This window comes from Mauremys mutica, chromosome 8 (genome assembly GCF_020497125.1).
Source record: "Mauremys mutica isolate MM-2020 ecotype Southern chromosome 8, ASM2049712v1, whole genome shotgun sequence".
In the NCBI taxonomy this organism is placed as follows: domain Eukaryota; kingdom Metazoa; phylum Chordata; order Testudines; family Geoemydidae; genus Mauremys; species Mauremys mutica.
In genome coordinates this window covers 102,751,163-102,770,314 of record NC_059079.1, presented here as the reverse complement: position 1 = coordinate 102,770,314, position 19,152 = coordinate 102,751,163, and positions in this window count along the sequence as shown.

Genomic DNA, 19,152 nt, shown 5'->3' with positions numbered 1-19,152 from the left:
TTTGTTGTTCATCTTAGCTGATGCTCATAAATTATCAATAAAAAGTCGACGCTATCTAGTTGGGGTGGGGGAATAAGGTAATTATGTTTGGCATTCAAAATGAGCGTTATCAATTTTAACGAGGCAAAGAGGAGGGCAGAGGGAATTTTTAATGCCTCTACCTGAACTCCTGACTGAAGAGAGGAAGGCAATTGTGAATGAGAAATTAACCACAGGCAGGTAAGGAAAGCATTAATTTTTCTCTTATTTAGCTTGTCCGCTTTGCGGCAAATGTGGTGGATTAGCTGTTGGTCATAGAATGGCTTTTGATATTGGAGAGAGGGATCTTTGGGCACATACCAGCGATGAGCTGGTGTTCTCAGCAGTCAGCAGCGCTAAAAAGCACATTTCTTGTTAAATGGCATTTTAGCCTGAAAAGAGTATTTGGGAATTTCAAGTACATAAGAAGGTTATGTTGTCTGTGCTAAGGCTGCAAACCTGTACTTGTCCAAGTAGCCCGTACTCAGGTGAGTAATCCTACTCGCCTAAGTACTCTTTGCAGTATTAGGGACCGTGTTCAAATCTCAGGGAGCCACACTGAAGCGCTCATTCCTGACTTCTCACTGAAGTCAATGGCTGCCTGCGCTGGGCACACTTGGAGCTGGACGGTAACTTTGCAAACGGCCCTGCGTGAGGGGCTGTGCATAGCTGCATCACCATCGGGGCAGATCGAGGAACGAATTATGAGTGAGTCACATTCCCTCCCCTATTCTCCAGTTGCTTTAGTAGGAGTAAGTTACTTCACCCAGTTCATGGCGCTGCTAACTTCTACTGGGTGTACAGCCAGATACCATGGCATGGAGTAGGGGGCCAGGGGTCCTTCCACTCCCTGCCTCCTTCACTTGCTCACTGGTGAGGGAGTATCTGATGAGTATCCCCTGCGCTCTCCCCAACCTGCAGCTGCAGCCACCATCTGAGCAGGGGGACAAGTGGAGTATTCCTCCCTGCCTAGCTGAGTAAAGCTCATAGTGAGCTGGCACCTGGTTCCACTCAAGTCAATGGGTGTTTCACCTCTGACTCAACGGGAGCAGGATTGGTCAGTACAGACATTTGGGCTTTAATGTAAGTGTAAAAAGAACAGGAGTACTTGTGGCACCTTAGAGACTAACATGTATTTGAGCATAAGCTTTTGTGGGCTAAAACCTACTTCATTGGATGCAGGTATTTCAATAGGTGGCAAATCTCACCCATGGATGGGAAATGTAGGTGAAATGTTGCTCAGCTGGCTGTTGTTTTCCCTTGGTACTTTATTTGGCTTCATTTCTGCAGTGTTTCTATTTGACTGTATTGGGCCATGAGAATATTTTTCCTTCTTTTCCCCTTGTTACTTCTGGGATTAAATACATCAAAGACAGTAAGGACGCAAAAAATGATGATTCAATTGTAAAAGGCGCAATTAATTCCTACCATTGCTCTAATGCAGTGAATGGAATTACACCAGGCAGGAATCTGGCCCAGGATGCGCACATTCAGCATAATGCATTTTGGGAGATAAATCCGTAGCTCCAAGAGTGGCTAGAACTAAATGAGCCTGATCCAAAATACGTGGAAGATGACGGAACGACGCCCATTGATTTCAAAGCACTTGAGATGGGGTCCAATATCAGCCAGTGGTAATAAACGAACTGTCCTCAATGCAATTGTCTATCACTAAGATCACAGATGAGTATCGGGAAGCAGCACATGTTATATTAAAAATCATCTCGAAATGCAATTACTTTATTTTATTTTTTTTTAATACCATGTACTTGCAATAAGGTGAGAATTATGCAAAATCTCTAATCAAAATACTTTCTTCTTGTGGTCACTGAACCGTTGCCACGAGGGAAGGTCAGGTCAGTTATAGCAAATTAACACATAGGGCCAGATTCACCTCTGTGCTCCACTCTGATGATGCAAAGCAGACATAAAACTGGATGAGTAGATAAATTAAATCAGGTTTACGACTGCTTTACATCTCTGGAGCATCAGCAGTACCAGTGAATCTGGTGCATGAGGCCTGATTCTGATCTCCCTTACATCACTGTAAATCTGATGCGACTCCACCGAAATGAGCTGAGTTCAGAATCAGGCCCTTGTGGCCAAATTTCCAAAGTGGATTCAGTCACGTCACTAAATCTTAATGTAACCTACTCGTCAGTGTGTATTGAGTGTTCCTGTCTGTGCTCGATCTGCAGAACATGTGAGTCTGTCACAGCTCTGAGCTAGAGAGTCCGGCTCCTTATCTCCTTAAGGTTACATAGATTCTGTTTGGCCATCACAGAAGTCCATGGTTGTGAGGGAGAGCACAAGGGAATGAACACGAACACACACACACACACCACTTACAAGGGCAGGGCAGATTGGCAGTCCTTGCACTCAGGGGAACGCAGAGTCTAGGCTAGATCTATTTCCCCAGGTGTTCACAGCACTTCATAGGGGGAGAGGCAGCTATGGACTTCCCCACACCTACACACTGAAGCAGGGAGTGAAAATCGCACATGTGGGGCAGGTTTCACCTCATACTGGAGTGTAGTAGCAGGCGCACTGTCCCAGTGCGGGCTGGGAGTTCATGGAGCCATTTTCCCCCAAGTGCTCCCGATGGAGTGGTGAGATTCCACACCACTCTTTACTCTGGTCTGGGCCTGCCGGGCCCATCTAGCCCACCGTTGGCAAGGCAAGCACTAATTCTCTCAAGCTGGAAAGAAAAACCTGTTTTCAAGCAAGTGCCAGTGGAATTAAATGTCCTCAAAGGAACATTAAGTTGTCTCCTGCTTTCCAAATTCTAGACATTCCATAGAATACCAGCAAGTAGAAAAGGGCAGATCCTCAGCTGCTATAAATGGTCATAGTCCATTGACTTCAGTCTACAAATTGTGAATGTGAACTAGAGAGACAATGTGGATGAAGTAATATCTTTGATTGGATTGGACCAACTTCTGACTTGTCTCTCTCACCAGCAGAAGTTGGTCCAAAGATATTACCTCATTCACCTTGTCCCTTTAATATCCTGGGACCGACATGGCTACCACAACGCTAGCTACAATGTCTCTTACACACATTCAGAGTGGTAGGGTGAATAGTCACACTGCAGATGAAACTCAGTGGTGTGAAATGGTGGATTAAACACCCCAGGTCCTCAGTTCCTGTAAGTCTCATAGCCTGATGCAGCTATGCCAATTTAGAGCAGCTGAGGATCTGGTCCATTCCTGAATGTACTCCTCTCATGAACTGACTGCCTCAGGAGGCTGTCTTGCAAACTGTTTGGGGTCCATGTTATTTGCGTCTCAGAAAATTCTTAGTTCGGGTCTGCATCCTAGGCAATGACTGGTAGGGCAAACAAGAATAACATTGCTATGCAGCACAGAAGAGCATTTATAAACAGGACTGAAGCTATAGGAGAGTTCAGCTGCAAACAGAATAAAGGATGGTAATTAGAGTATAGGGTAGGAATACACAATAAGGCTGCAGATAAGTATTTATCAGCTCCTAAGTCTCCAGGAGGCTGTCGAACACCAGAGCACTTTAATTAACAGCCTAATTAAACTGTGCTACAACTTTAATTTTGCCTAGGAAATTGTTGGCTTAGTGGCTCTAGGTCACGCTTTCTGAAAGGCAGGCTGCTGGCCAAAAGTGAACAGCAGCGAAACTAGGCAACCGTGACCCAGGCAGTGCAGTCTAGTGAACAGAGCACTGGACTGGGCCTTAGGAGAGCTGGCTTCTATTCCCAACTCTGCCACTGGCCTTCTGGGAGACCCGGGGCAAGTCACTTCCCCTTGTCGCCTCCGTTTCTTTGTATGTAAAATGGGGCTGCTGGTGCTGACCATCTTGTAAAGCTCTTTGAGATCTATGGATGTGAAGAGCTGGGTGTCATTATTATTTCACTGGGGTGGATTAAAAACTGTTTGTATTTAGGATCCGGTCCTGCTGATCCTTACAAGCATCATCCCTACTGCAGCTGGGAGTTCTCTTGAAGGTTTCACAGGACCAGGCCTCTACTTCGCATCAGCTGGGCTTCATATGTATCCATGTGGCTTGTACTAACAATGTCACATGAGCGAGGACAACCCCGTGAAGTTAAAAATTCTATGGGCCAGAATGAGGCTGGCGCTCAGAACAGAAGGGGGAGTAAGACATGCCATACACCTTCTGCAGCTTCCTCAGGCCTGGGGTTTGAGTAGAGGGGGAGAGCAAACCTGGGCATCCTCCCTGAGCAGGTGGGCAGAATGAGGCAGGATCGGGCTGCTGGATCTTTGGTTCTGTTCTAACACGCTAGTCAGCTGAGCTGAGCCAGCACAGAGGGAGTAGGCAACCTGCAGCTGGGAAAAGCCTATAGCAGACGACAACTCCCCTGTGAGTCACAACTCCCCTGTGAGTCACAAGGCTTTTCCTAGGGTGGTGCCATTGCGTCCCATAAAGGCACAACCCAGCCCTCACACCAACCCAGGCTTGTTCAATCAGACGGCAGTTAGTTCCCTCCTGACCTTAAATCTGAGACCGAGTGAGTGAGGGCAGCATGAAGCCTCCTCAGCTCCATTTAAAAAATGTTAACGAGTCACGTGCCGAGTTGTGTACTTCCAGCAATGCCTCCCATTTCCCTTTGGCAGGCGTGTCTCATAGACTATAATGGCACGGCCTCAAACTCACCCTGTAAAGCTGCATCGACTATCTCGGCTAAAACCAAGTGAAGGGTCTGACCTCAATTCGCAAAGTCCCGGGCAGTTTATTTTTAACAGAGGCTTTCATGCCAGTGTCACAAGGCGCTTGCCACTCAACGGCAGCCTCTGCATGCAAGGAAGTTGTTTTGGTTACAATACATGGAAACGTCCAGAAGAGAATAACCCTGGCGGAGACTCAGCTAGTCACACCGAGAAACCTTTCTCTGCTGTAGTCTTGAAAAGGCTTTTGGTCCCTCGTTATGGAGCTGCTACTGAGGCCGTTGCTTCAAACAGCTGATTGCTTCTCTCTTGTCAGTTTGCATTTATGGAATCTGACCTACTTTTTACTGTTTGTAACATGAAAACCCACCATGTATTCTGACATAGGAAAACTACTTTTTAAGCATTTTAATAACTAGAAACTCTAGTGGACTCTAGAATCCAGTGCAGTCAATCTGGCACTTTTCAGCAGCCTGAACTTAACTTTTTTAAAAAATGCTCTCAAATCCACAGCCCTGGTCTCACCAGCAATGCCTTTCTCAGAGTTCGGGCTTGCTGAAGAAATGCTTTAATCATACATTGGTGCAGCAGGCCACGGGACTTTCACGCACTAGTTGCATTGTTGGTCAGAAGGAGCATGGCCTGGATCCCAGACTCCTCCCTTTAGGGGATAAGAGGCAAAATAGCCTCGCTGCTTATGCCCAGCAAACTATGACAAACTGCAAACATGGCAGCACCTTTGGAGATTAGGGTATTCATTATGGCCCAGATCCTGCTGCCCTGATGCAATGCACATCTTTGGTAGGTCTGGTCTACACTAGACACTTGCCTGTATAGAAATGTCAGTTGGGGGTGATTTTTTGCGACACTTCTATTCTGGCAAAAGCTCTAATATAGATGCAGTTATGCCAGCATAACAATGCTTTTGCCGGTAGAGCTTATTTTGCTTGCCAAACTGGCATAATCTATACTGGAAACAGCACTCTTCCTTTTCTAGTGTTGTCAAGGCTGATTTCCCACTCTGCCACGTCGAGTGCAGAAGGCGGGGACCCGTAAGGATTCTAAAAATTAATACGGGCCACTCCAGGCTTGTATTAACCTCCCAAGGTTACAACTTTTCTTTGACCTTGGATGGATAGATGCTGCCACCATCCAAGTGCAAAAACTCCCTTTTGAGAACCCAGAAAGGTGCACTTGGGAATTCCTTCCTGTGGGGTACCCTCAAGCCCTTTCACTCCCCCTCCTGGGAAGAGCTAAGAAAGAAAAACAAAGGAAATCAGCTGTTGCCACCAGCTTAAAAAAAAATTGGAGATATACCAATCTCCTAGAACTGGAAGGGACCTTGAAAGGTCATCAAGTCCAGCCCCCTGCCTTCACTAGCAGGACCAATTTTTGCCCCAGATCTCTAAGTGGCCCCCTCAAGGATTGAGCTCTCAACCTGGGGTTTAGCAGGCCAATGCTCAAACCACTGAGCTATCCCTCCTCCCCAATAGTTAATTAACCAACATATTAATTAATTAACAATTAAACAACATATGCACAAACCTCTTAGGCCCAAAAACCCAATCCTGTTCTTAAAGGTAAAGAAAATACATCTGGAATTTAGGCTATTGCTAGATTTAAAAGGAGCCAATATAATAATTAAGCATCAAGAATGGTTTTTTGAAGTCCAGCTTAATGGTTACAAGCAAAACAAAAGCACCTGGAGTTAGCACAAAGAAGTCCACAAGCCATAAAGAAATAAGAAATAAACCTAATCATGTCTTCCTAGACATTTCCTGATCTACTTACATAGCTGGGGTTTCAAATGAGTAGTTTCTAGGTATGATTTTTCATACCTGGTGCTAGGTCTTACAGCATAGTTCAGCCCTACCCCTGCCCTCTGGGAGAACAGCCACACAGAAATAAAAGGGGAGTCTTGTTTCACTTTTAAAAAGTTCTAGCCTTCCTATTGGCTCTTTTGGTGAGGTGTCCACTCGCTTCCTTTTTACCTATGCATGAATGCAGTCAGACTTTTTAACCCTTAACAGGTAAAGCAAGTACAGAACAGCTACCAAGAGGGATTTTATAGCTAGCTGGCTGGCTGGATGTCCATAAAAGGGAGCTACATCTCCCCCCACTTCATATATCACAAGTGTAGTGTAGGCCTCAGGTATAAAAGCCCTGGAAGGCAGCTGTCATGGCGAAAGGTGCTAACGTAGTGCGTGTTCTGAATCACAGATGTATAAGCACCCAGTATGAAACTCTCCACGGAGTTAGTTACCCCATGCAGGGACCACACCTGGGCAATGGTTAAATCTCTGTGTGTGATGGTCAGTCAGAGCCGTAGCACAAAAGGAAGGTTAATGCCCAGACACCTTTCGAGACCATGTAAGTGTAAGACAAGCAGTCTTGGAGTAGGAGGCTGCCCAGGTGACAAGCCCAGGGGTGGAAGCGGGAAAGGAACGATGTGTTAAGGAGTGAGCTGAAAATACTCTATATGCCATTATCTAAATCACTGATGATTTAGATAATCCCTTGAGGATCTGGGCCTCTGTCTAGTGCCTAGAGTTATTCTGAGGACAGGGCTGCAGGTGCTACCGAGCTGCATTCTCCTCCTTTCCCCTACTCTGTTGTGTTTGTTTCGACTGTAAGCTCTTTGAGGCCGGACCTGTCCACTGCTGGGTTTGAGCAGTGCCTAGCACAGTGGGGACATGGGTTTTAGTTGGTCCCCAGCCACTAGCCTAATAAACATAATTAATATTAATAACAGGTGCATATGCGGGAAACCCGTTTCTTTGGGTTTTCCACAAGGAGAAAGGCCCATCGTTGGAATGTACCTTGCAGCATTGCCAGACCTTTAGCTCTCACCAGCTCCAATGCAAACAGCATTGCTGCAATCACCTTCCTCCCAGGGAGGAAGAGGAAAGAGAAAGAAGGGGGAGGAGGAAAGCAAGATGACTTGATGGTTTCTTTGGAATAATTGCACTTGAGCAACAATAAAATCATAATAGCTATTTTTTGTTTTTAAATTTGAATATTGCTTGCAAAGATACAGCAGCTCTCTAGGATGTTCCTAGGGAACGGTAGAGCATAAGCAAGGGTTTTCTTTGAACAGTTTGGGCTGGAAGCTAAGTTAAATGCATTAAATTAACTGTTAAAATAATCTTGGAGGACTTTGAGCCAAAAGATTAAACTGGATGTTATTTCTTTTTTCTTTTTAATCTCAGCAAAAAAGGATTTACAGTCAAGTCCAAAATCCATATTTTAAATAAATTGCAAATACTCTCTTGTGGACATGGCCTGTATGAAAAGGATTATTACACAGCACAATCCCTTTGTCTAGGGAAATGTAGGTTAAAGAGAAATGGAGATGTAAATAAACATAAAGCTTTTAACTGGCTCTGCAATATACATGTTTGTTTTCTCTTTTGATTTTTCCCACTACAGCTTCCCATGCAATTTAAGCTATTCATCGAAAAAGCCTAGGATCATTTCTTTTCGCTGTCATCAGTAAATATTTGGGCTCAGACAGTTCAAACATCAGCTTTAAATAGTCCCTGCTTTGCTTTTTTCCCAGTATGGGCCTCTGTCCTTAAATTTATACCCAGTAAAGTACTGTACATGATTTTGTTTGGAAAAGAGAGAAGACTGCTCATTTCGCTATCTACTTATAGCAAAGATTGAATCTTTCTTTGACTGACTTTGAACTTCAGATAGTTAAGCAAATGACACATGCCATAGCAGGTATTTATTATTCGTAACCACACCCCTAGAAGATGTGAGCCCATTGCTGAAATAATATATACAGGATTTGTATTTTATTGCACGTGAATATAGAATTAAAATTTGGGGCCCGATTCTTCCTTCTAGGCACCAGATCAAAATCTTCCTCTGTAATGTAGGTGCAATTATGTGTTTGCATTTTGGAATGGTAGTAACAGATTGCCTAAGGAAGGATCACAAAGAGGGTCTGAAAAAAATCCATGGTGAGTTTTAAAATTAGGCTTTTATGTCACTGGCCAATTGCCCAACACTAGCCCAGGAATAGCAACAGGATTTTGTGCACCTGTCACCCAATATTTGGTAGGTGTATTCAGGGGCTGTGTTGTACTAACCATGTGGCCGTGAGAACCTCTGCAACGGAGGTGCAGAGAACAGCACCAGTGCCTGAGAGAAAAGGAATGCACAGATTATTGGTGCATAAATTGGGAAAGGTGGGAAATGGGATGGACTAAAGATTGGATTTCAACCTTTGCTTTGATTGTATTTTTGCTGCTGTGAATTTAAGCCTCCTCTGAAATGTTCTTTCAGGATAGTTTTTGGTGATTTGTTTAATGTATTTAAAGAACTCAAGAGAAAAGCAGCAAGAAGTAAAGAAAGCCAGAGCTTCGGAAATATTTCCCCATCTCCTTGATTTTCTTGATGTTCATGTCAAAGTTAGAAAGGAACGTTATTAATTACAGGCATCTAAAATAGAGCCATCCTAGTCTATCATTCAAAGTGACAGACTGACATCTCCTGAATGGATCACTGAGCATTACCATTCACGAGCTCAGGCTCACGTGATAACTAGCTTTGACAGTGTCTGCAGATGTATTTGGCTTTTTTTTTTCTGGTGTCCACATTTGTGAGAGAGGTTATACCAGAGTCCAGGGATGTGTTATGTTCTTACACAGACAAAGCACAAAGTTCTGATTAACTTGTTTTATTTCCTTTAATCTAAAATAAGAAAGAACTAATGTAAAGTCACCCCGTGTCTCCTCTGTATTGTGGGTTGTATTGCAGGAGCACCTAGAGGAGCAGGGTGCTGTTGCATTAGACACTGTACACACCTGACAATAAGTCAGTCCGTGCCCCAAAGAGCTTACAGTCTAATTAACAGGCAGCAGCAACTCAGCCTCTCAAATGACTGCTCTTCTCATCCGACCGCAAAGCTCTTAGACATTGCAAGGTGTAATACACAGAAAGAGAGAAAGTACATATGGTACGAAGTGGATTCTTTGTGAATAGTTTCTGAAGCATTCAATGAACATGTTAACACAGGGCATGGTAGAATGTTTCTTGGAGATATTTTTTTTATGCAGAATACCTAATAGAAAATGGTAGTGATCAAAAACAATTTTAAACCATAATTTTTATACGTGAAGAATCCAAATACATTAAAAATTCTTGAACCGTGGTTCTCAGGAGCATGAAAACAGCTCTGAAATTTTTCCCAGCTGGATTACATTTTAGGAAGATAGGTAGATAACTGATGGTGCAGTGTATTGTAAAGGTTTTCATCTCTTAGCTGGAAGGCCTACGTGAAATTAGTTGGTGGTCCTGTTCCTACTAGATAAGTGTCCCAATCACAATCAGCATGACATAATTCCTTTGCTGAAAGTCTCAGCAGGGGTTGAACAGCATGGAAACCAGGCTACAAAGGGCGTGGTTGGAGAGGGGCTCTTTGGCAGGGCTGTCTATGGAAGCTTGCTGTGTTGCTGCACAGGTCTCTGCTTGGTATCTCAATCTCTGGGGTTATTAGGCCTTGTCTACACTACAGGACTATTTCGAATCTACTTAATTCGAATTTGTGGATTCGACCTTATGAAGTCGAATTTGTGTATCCATACTAAATACACTAATTCGAACTTCTGAGTCCACATTCACGGGGCCGGCGTCGACTTTTGAAGTGGTGCACTGTGGGAAGCTATCCCACAGTTCCCGCAGTCCCCGCTGCCCATTTGAATTCTGGGATTTCCCCCCAATGCATGCTGGGGGAAAAATGTGTCGAGGGTGGTTTTGGGTAACTGTCGTCATTGAACCGTCAATCGCCCTCCCTCCCTCCCTCCCTGAAAGCGCCTGCGGGCAATCTGTTCGTGCACTTTTCTGGTCAGTGACAGCGTGGACGCCACAGCACTGCAAGCATGGAGCCCGCTGCGATCCTCGCCGTTTTCTCCTCCTCGCACTTTATCGTCCACCTCTTCCACATTCAGCTGCTGAGAAATTGGGCTACTTTTCAATGGTTCTGCAAGCACTGGGGGACCATAGTTTTTACCAACATGAACGTCGTATGGCCGGGCAAGGTTCCTGATGCGTGTGTTCTCAGGAACTGTGGGCTGCTCAGATGCCTGCTGGAAGGTAGTTTCTTCCCGTACCACGAAATAACTGTTGTGGATGTGCATTTGCCTATAGTGATCCTCGGTGACCCAGCCTGCCCGCTAATGCACTTGCTCATGAAGCCCTATACAGGCTCCTGGGACAGCGACAAGGAACTCTTTAAATACCAGCGAGCAGCGAGCAGCGTGACCTGTGACTGTTCAGTTTCTTTACAGAGAAGCTGAACCTGCCCCTGTTTCTTTACCCAGTTACTGTTGACTCTCCTCTTCGGTTAAATACCCCGTTCTCCCGTTTCCTCCACTTCCAAGACACGTGTAAAAATAAAATACATGTCACACTGTTACTGAGGAGAGGTTTCTTTATTCATGACTTTTCGTTAAAGGGTCGAAACTGGAACGCAGACTGCGGTGGGTAGGGTGTGCGCTGATGTAAAGACCGCCTCTAAACTCAAGGAATGACAGGCTCCTGCTCATACAGCGGTCCGCATTGCCGGACTGCTTGTTTCAACGGAGCCTGCCATCCCTCCTTTTTGGGATTCTGTGTGCGGGGGGCTATGTGGCCTTGTGGCGGAGGAGGACGGATACAGATTCCTCTGCTGCGTGACTCAGCGGTCCACAACAAGGACCGCTGTATAAGATCTGTACCCGCCCTCCCCCGCTAAAAAGTCACATCCCCACCGCCCACACAGAACCTGGAAACCACCTCCCATACCGACCACGGTGCCTGCTGACTGCACTGTGTGTGTTACCCGCTGCTGATCCGGCCCCCGTGTCTGTACCCTGCAAAAGGTGCCTGTCCTATGCAATTAGCAACGCACTTCCCCACGCACCCCATTCAAACACAGTCTTCAGTGAGGAAACATGACGGAAACAGTACTTAACAGCAAAGTATTTTTATTACTTAAGTACACAGTTATGGGATGGGACTGGGATTGGGACTTGTTTGAGTCCGGAAGGGAAGGATTTATGCAAACGTAGGGTATGAGAGCTTTTGGTTACTTGAGCACTCTGCTGGGGTGCAGTGACAGTATTCACGGCCCAGGGCGGGCATCCTCCTGGTTATTTAGGGTGAGGGGGGTATGTGACTTTGTGGCGGGGGAGGGCGGTTGCAGAGATACTGCCGGGGGCTCTGTCCTGCAGCGGTCCTGCAGAACATACACAAGTCGCCGGAGCATGTCCATTTGCTCCCTCAGTAGTACAAGCATTGCTTGACTCGCCTGCTTGTGTTCCTCACGCCACCTCTCCTCCCATTCGCTGTGTGAGCGCTGGTACAGAGAGACTTTCTCCCTCCACTGCCTCTGCTGGTCCGCCTCGGCTAGGTAGCAGCCCACACATTCATCGAAAATCGTGTCCCTTGTCTTTTTCTTTCGCCGCCTAATCTTCGCCAGCCTCTGCGAGGGGGATGCTGTGGAAGGTCTGGAGACAGTGGAAGCTGTGAGATGGGAAACAGTTAGTTAATTCCTTGCAATGATACTTTTTTGCGAACAATTAACTGAGTCTAGGCTGTCTCTGTGAATTTTTTGTTGAGACCCCTGTGCCTGCTGTTGCACAAATCATTTGCGCGGTGGATTCTGGGTAAATGTCGCCAGTCATTCCTTCCTCCGGGAAAGCAAGGGCAGACAATCATTTCGATCACGTTTTCCATGAAATGCCCTGGCACACGCCATAGCGTGGCAACAATGGACCCTATTTTGCCTTTTGTGTATGTCACCGTATGTGTACTGTATGCCGCTGACAGAGGCGGACCAGCAGCGCTACACAGCAGCATGCTTATGCTTTTGCATGACAGCAGCGATGGTTACCAGGCATACTGCACCGTCTACCATACCATGAACTGGTAAGAAGACGGTAATAAGATGGTCATGGTTACCTGTCCTTTTGCACTGCGCCATTTGGTGTTGTCATAAGTGCCCCTGGTCGATCAGCCAGGGGCGCAAAAGCAAAATTTGGGAATGACTCCCCGAGTCAATCCCTCCTTTTTGGGTATCTAAAAATAGAATCAGTCCTGCCTAGATTATGTGCAAGTGTACTAGAGAACCACTGTATCATACAACCAGAGACCACAGCTGCTCTCTGTCCAATCCTGCATAAATTTTGAGCAGAACGCTATTCACAGGGTGTGCTCCTGAAACAACCCCAGCTGTTCATTCCGTTCTTCCCCCAGCCTTCCTGGGTTCCAATACCATTGTCCCCCCACTTGTGTGATGAAGTAATATAGAATGCATGAATAAGACACAGGTAGTCGTTTGTGAGAAATGAGTGGAAGGAAGCCTCCAGCTGCAATGATAGTCCAGCGATGACATTAAGGGGTGTGGAGGAGGGAGCCACTCATCCCTCTGCTAGTCCAGGGGCAATTGAATCTTTTCTTTACAATGAAGGGTGGGGGCTGATGGATCTCAGCCCCCTGTTGCAATGATGAGGACGGTTACCAGCCATACTGCACCATCTACCATGAAAAATTAGCAACAGGCGGCCTTGACCGACCGGTCCCAAGCAAGTTGGTACGGTTGTCATGGTTACCAGCCCTTTTGCACTGCCCCATGTGCCAATAGGCTGATGATGAGGATGGATTTCCATCGTTTTGTACCATCAGCCATCCATAGCGTGGGGGGAGCAAGGATGTTGGTGTTGAGTGCTGCACCATCGCGTCTATCTGCAGCATTCAGTACAGATACGGTGACATGTAAAAGAGTCAACAGAGGATTGTTTTCCCTTTAACTTCTGGGGGTCGGGGGGGTGCGTAAATTGCCGAGCTATGCCCCGACCCACCGCGGACACTGTGTTTGACCCTAGAAGCATTTGGAGATCAGCCAAGAATGCAAATGCTTTTCGGAGACAGCAGGAACTGTGGGATACCTTGCGTCCTCATTCCCCCCTCCCTCCATGAGCGTCCATTTGATTCTTTGGCTTTCCGTTACGCTCGTCACGCAGCTGCGTGCTGAGTCTGTGCTATGCCGTCTGTCCGTTTATTTATTAAAAATACTTTGGACCAGGCGTAACGTAACATTTCTTCCCCTACTTAGATGCAGGAGTCTCCGAGCGAGATCACCGTGAGGACGGGCACTGAAGGAGATAGAGAGCGCATGCTGCGTGAAATCTAGCACGAACCACGGACCTATGCAGCCGTGCTCTGGGAGGCAGTGCTCCCTTAATACCGCATGAAAGCCTCGCGCGGAAAAGTGTGCTATCACGGAGCACCCAATAAGGCAGCTCTCCCCAGGAACCTCCTGCTGATGCTTATCGATTAACGGCAGGAGAGCTTCGTGGCGTTCTCCCAGGAGGATTTCTGTTCTATCACCATATATACAGAGACCTCCTTTTCACACACTTCAGATTCCTGTTATATTAAGAATAAAAGTTAACATGGTTAAAGCACTTACCGACTGCTCCTACCCCTGATTCAGGATCCGGGTTCCTGGCCCGGGAGGGTTGTTGGGGGATCTCCGTGACGGTGATGAAGAGATCCTGGCTGTCGGGGAAACCAGCGTTGTAAGCGCTATCGCCTGCCTCGTCCTCCACAAACCCTTCCTCATCTTCCCCGTCCGTGAACATCGTCGAGGAACTGTCCGTCGACACTGTCCCATCATCAGAGTCCATGGTCACTGGTGGGGCAGTGGTGGCAGGCTCCGTAGCGTCCGTTGGCCGCTTTGATTTTTTGGTAGCCTTGTCTGGGGTCCTTGATTTTCACGCGGCGCTGCGTTGCATGACGGCTGTATCCTCTGTCTGGATCATGGCTTTGGAGACCTTCTCGTAGGTCTTTGCATTCCGTTCGTTGGAGCGCAGCTCCGAAAGCACAGACTCCTCGCCCCACACACCGATCAGATCGAAGAGTTCCCGGTCAGTCTATGCCGGGTCCCTCTTTCTATTCAGAGATTACATGAACTCCTCTGCTGGAGAGCTCTGCATTGCTGCCGGTGCTGCGGAGCTCGCCCCGATGTGCAACCAGAACGTCAGATTCAAACCGCCCAGACAGGAAAATGAATTCAAATTTTCGCGGGTCATTTCCTGTGTGGCTGGGCAGAGAATCCAAGCTCGGGCTGCTGTCCAGAGCGTCAACAGAGTGGTGCAGTGTGGGATAGCTCCCGGAGCTACTAAGTTCGATTTCCATCCACACCTAGCCTAATTCGAACTAGCCATGTCGAATTTAGCGTTACTCCACCTGCCGGGGTGGAGTACCAAATTCGAACTAAAGAGCCCTCTAGTTCGAATTAAATGGCTTCCTGGTGTGGACGGTTGAGTGGTTAGTTCGAATTAACGCCGCTAAATTCGAATTAAAGTCCTAGTGTAGACCAGGCCTTAGACTGGCACCTTTTGAGTGTGAAATTCTCCAGAAAGAAAAAACGCAGTCACATAGGAATGCACTGACACTGACATGGTGGTTCAGAGCTGACAGCCACCTGAAGTGGTAACAGCAAGAGTTAGTGGAGATGTCCCAGCGCTGGGTCATTTAGACCATATCTGTATTAGGAAATATTAATTAAAAATTGCCACTGGTGCTACCACAAAATTCCCTAATGGAGACGTAGCCCTAAGGACTTCAAAGGCGGCTGTGCTTACAGAAAGCTGTATTCCTGGGGTGAAATTCTGGCACCTTTCAAGTCAATGGCAAAACTTCCATTTAACTTCAGTAGGGGCCAGGATCCCCCCACCCCAATGTCTTAAAATCCAAATAGCACCACATGGATTTTCCTGGGGGAACTCCACTGATTAACACTGAGGTTCTGTTTCAAATTTTTTTTAAAACAGCCCCTCCGTTTCTGACATGCAGATGGAATTCAAAATACAGGATTTTAATAATACTTTTCCAAGCAACTGCTCACAAAAAGCAAGTGGCACTGAGTGTTTGAGTCCGTGTTTATTCTGCCTCGTAATATCACCACTATCTTGTCTTCAAAGCAGCTAGCCTGAGCACTTTACACTATTGTACTCAGCATATTCACAGGCCTAGAGTCAATCCTGTAGTCTGAAGTTATTATGACTGCAGTGTTCTTCATCAGTACTGCCAATCACGCAGCCTCCTTTTGCTGATCGATATGTCACTGGAGGTGAGAGTCACTTGCCTCCAAACCTAGTTAACAGTAAGTCGTAGCAATAATAACCAGACACAAAGAAGAAAGCTGAGGGGGAAGGAAGGAAGGAAGGGAAGAGGGAACCGAAATAAGATAAATAATCTAAGCACCGTCTCCTGTGATCATCTCATTATGCCTAAGATCAATAGGAACATCAAGACAAAGCCAGAAAGAGGGCTCTGAGCCCAGACCTTTGGAGTACTGGCCGTGATCACCAGTGCAGCCCCTATCCTAGGGTACGTCTACACTACGGGACTATTCCGAATTTGCATAAACCGGTTTTGTAAAACAGATTTTATAAAATCGAGTGTGCGCGGCCACACTAAACACATTAAATCGGTGGTGTGCGTCCATGGTCCGAGGCTAGCGTCGATTTCTGGAGCGTTGCACTGTGGGTAGCTATCCCGTAGCTATCCCATAGTTCCCGCAGCCTCCCCCGCCCCTTGGCATTTCCGGGTTGAGATCCCAGTGCCTGATGGGGCAAAAATCATTTTCGCGGGTGGTTCTGGGTACAGCCTCACCCCTCCCTCCCTCCCTGACAGCGGCAGACAACCGTTTCGCGCCTTTTTTGCTTGGTGAACCGTGCAGACGCCATAGCACAGCAAGCATGGACCCTGCTCAGCTCCATACCGCAATCGTGGATGTTTTAAACACCTCGCGCACTCTCGTGCAGTATATGCTGAACCAGGACCTTCGAACCGAGGCGAGTAAGAGGCGGATACGGCAGCGCGGCGATGACAGTGATGAGGACGTGGACACAGAATTATCTCAAACCGCGGGCCCCGGCGCTTTGGAGATCCTGATGGTAATGGGGCAGATTCTATCCATTGAACGCCGATTTTGGGCCCGGGAAACAAGCACTGACTGGTGGGACCGCATTGTGTTGCAGGTGTGGGACGATTCCCAGTGGCTGCGAAACTTTCGCATGCGTAAGGGCACTTTCATGGAACTTTGTGACTTGCTTGCCCCTGCCCTGAAACGCCATAATACCAAGATGAGAGCAGCCCTCACAGTAGAGAAGCGAGTGGCGATAGCCCTGTGGAAGCTTGCAACGCCAGACAGCTACCGGTCAGTCGGGAATCAATTTGGAGTTGGAAAATCTACTGTGGGGGCTGCTGTGATGCAAGTAGCCAAAGCAATCACTAAGCTGCTGCTACGAAAGGTTGTGACTCTGGGAAACGTGCAGGCCATAGTGGATGGCTTTGCTGCAATGGGATTCCCTAACTGTGGGGGGGCGATAGATGGAACCCATATCCCTATCTTGGCACCGCAGCACCAGGGCACCCAGTACGTAAACCGGAAGGGGTACTTTTCAATGGTGCTGCAAGCACTGGTGGATCACAAGGGACGTTTCACAAACATCCACGCGGGATGGCCAGGGAGGGTTCATGACGCTCGCGTATTCAGAAGCACTACTCTGTTTAAACGGCTGCAACAAGGGACTTACTTCCCAGACCAGAAAATAACAGTTGGGGATGTTGAAATGCCTGTCGTTATCCTGGGGGACCCAGCCTACCCCTTGATGCCATGGCTCATGAAGCCATACACAGGCAGCCTGGACAGTGGTCAGGATCTGTTCAATTACAGGCTGAGCAAGTGCAGAATGGTGGTGGAATGTGCATTTGGCCGTTTAAAGGCGCGCTGGCGCACATTACTGACTCGCTCAGACCTCAGCCAAACCAATGTCCCCTATGTTATTGCTGCTTGCTGTATTCTCCACAATCTCTGTGAGAGTAAGGGGGAGACCTTTATGGCGGGGTGGGAGGCTGAGGCAAATCACCTGGCCGCTGATTACGCGCAGCCAGACACCAGGGAGATTAGAAGAGCACACCAGGAAGCGGTGCGCATCAGAGAAGCTTTGAAAACGAGCTTCATCAATGGCCAGGGTACAGTGTGACTGCTGTGTTTGTTGATGAACACCCAACCCCCTTGATTGACTCAGTCCCTGTAAGCAACTCCCCCTCCCCCTTCGAGTACAGCTTACTTATGCAAATAAAGTCACTCATTTAAAAAGCATGAATTCTTTATTGATTCATTATAAAAAGAGGGAGAGAAGTAAGGGTGTGCTTTGGGAGGAGGAAAGGAGGGATGGAGAAGGCCATTAAAAAAATAAAATTCAGAGTAACGACATCCTTCTGGTTGGGCTGTCCACGGGGGTGGAGTGGGCGGGTGCACGGAGCCTCCCCCCACGCGTTCTTACACGTCTGGGTGAGGAGGCTAAGGAACATGGTGAGGGGGGAGGGTGGTTATACAGGGGCTGCAGCGGCACTCTGTGATCCTGCTGCCGTTCCTGAAGCTCCACAAGACGCCGGAGCATGTCAGTTTGATCACGCAGCAGCCCCAGAGTTGCATCCCGCCACCGCTGATCTTCCTGCCGCCACCGCTGATTTTCCTGCCGGTCTTCCTGCCGCCACCTCTCATCTCGGTTGTCCCTCCTGTCCTCACGTTCATCCCTCCTGTCCTCACGTTCACTGGCCTCTTTCCTGTAATTTGAAACCACGTCCTTCCACTCATTCAGATGAGCTCTTTCATTGCGTGTAACTTCCATAATATCCGAGAACATCTCATCTCGCGTCTTCTTTTTCCTCCGCCTTATCTGTGCTAGCCTTTGGGATGGAGGAGGGACGCTTGAAATATTTGCAGCTGCATGAGGGAGATAAATATTTAGAAAGATACATTTTACAGAACAATGGTTATACTCTTTCACAGTGAAAAGCACTATTCACCTTACATAGCACATGTGATTTCCCTACAAGGTCGCATTTTTCATCTTAATAGTGCCTGCTTGCAACTCTTGGGTTACAGATCTCAGACACAGGTCCAGGCATCAGGATTCAGCTTGCATGCGGCCATGGTAAGCCACTGTCTCAGTGATTTACCCCTCCCCCCCCAACGCATGGCTAATACCACGCTAGCTCCCTGCTAATCAACAACCTTCCCCCTCCCCCCCACCCACTGCTTGTCCGGTAGCTTGGGGAAGATCGCCTCGCCGGTGACCAAACAGAAAAGATCATCGGCATTTCACTCCTCCCCTCCCCCCGCTTCGCTACGTGCAGGAAAGTGTTTTTTTTAAGCTGCTGCATTCCACGAACCCAGTAGAAAAATGGCCACCCCCCCTTACTTAAATTCCTTATTTCTAACCAGGTTATCCTGAACGATATCACTTTGCTGAGGATAACAGAACAAGATAAAGAGCGCATGCTTCTTGAATGCCAGCAGTCACCGGGACCATACGCCGCTATGCTTTGCCACGCAATGATACCTGATTACTTGCTACATGCATGGCATGGTAAAGTGTCCTACCATGGTGGGCGGAACAAGGATGCT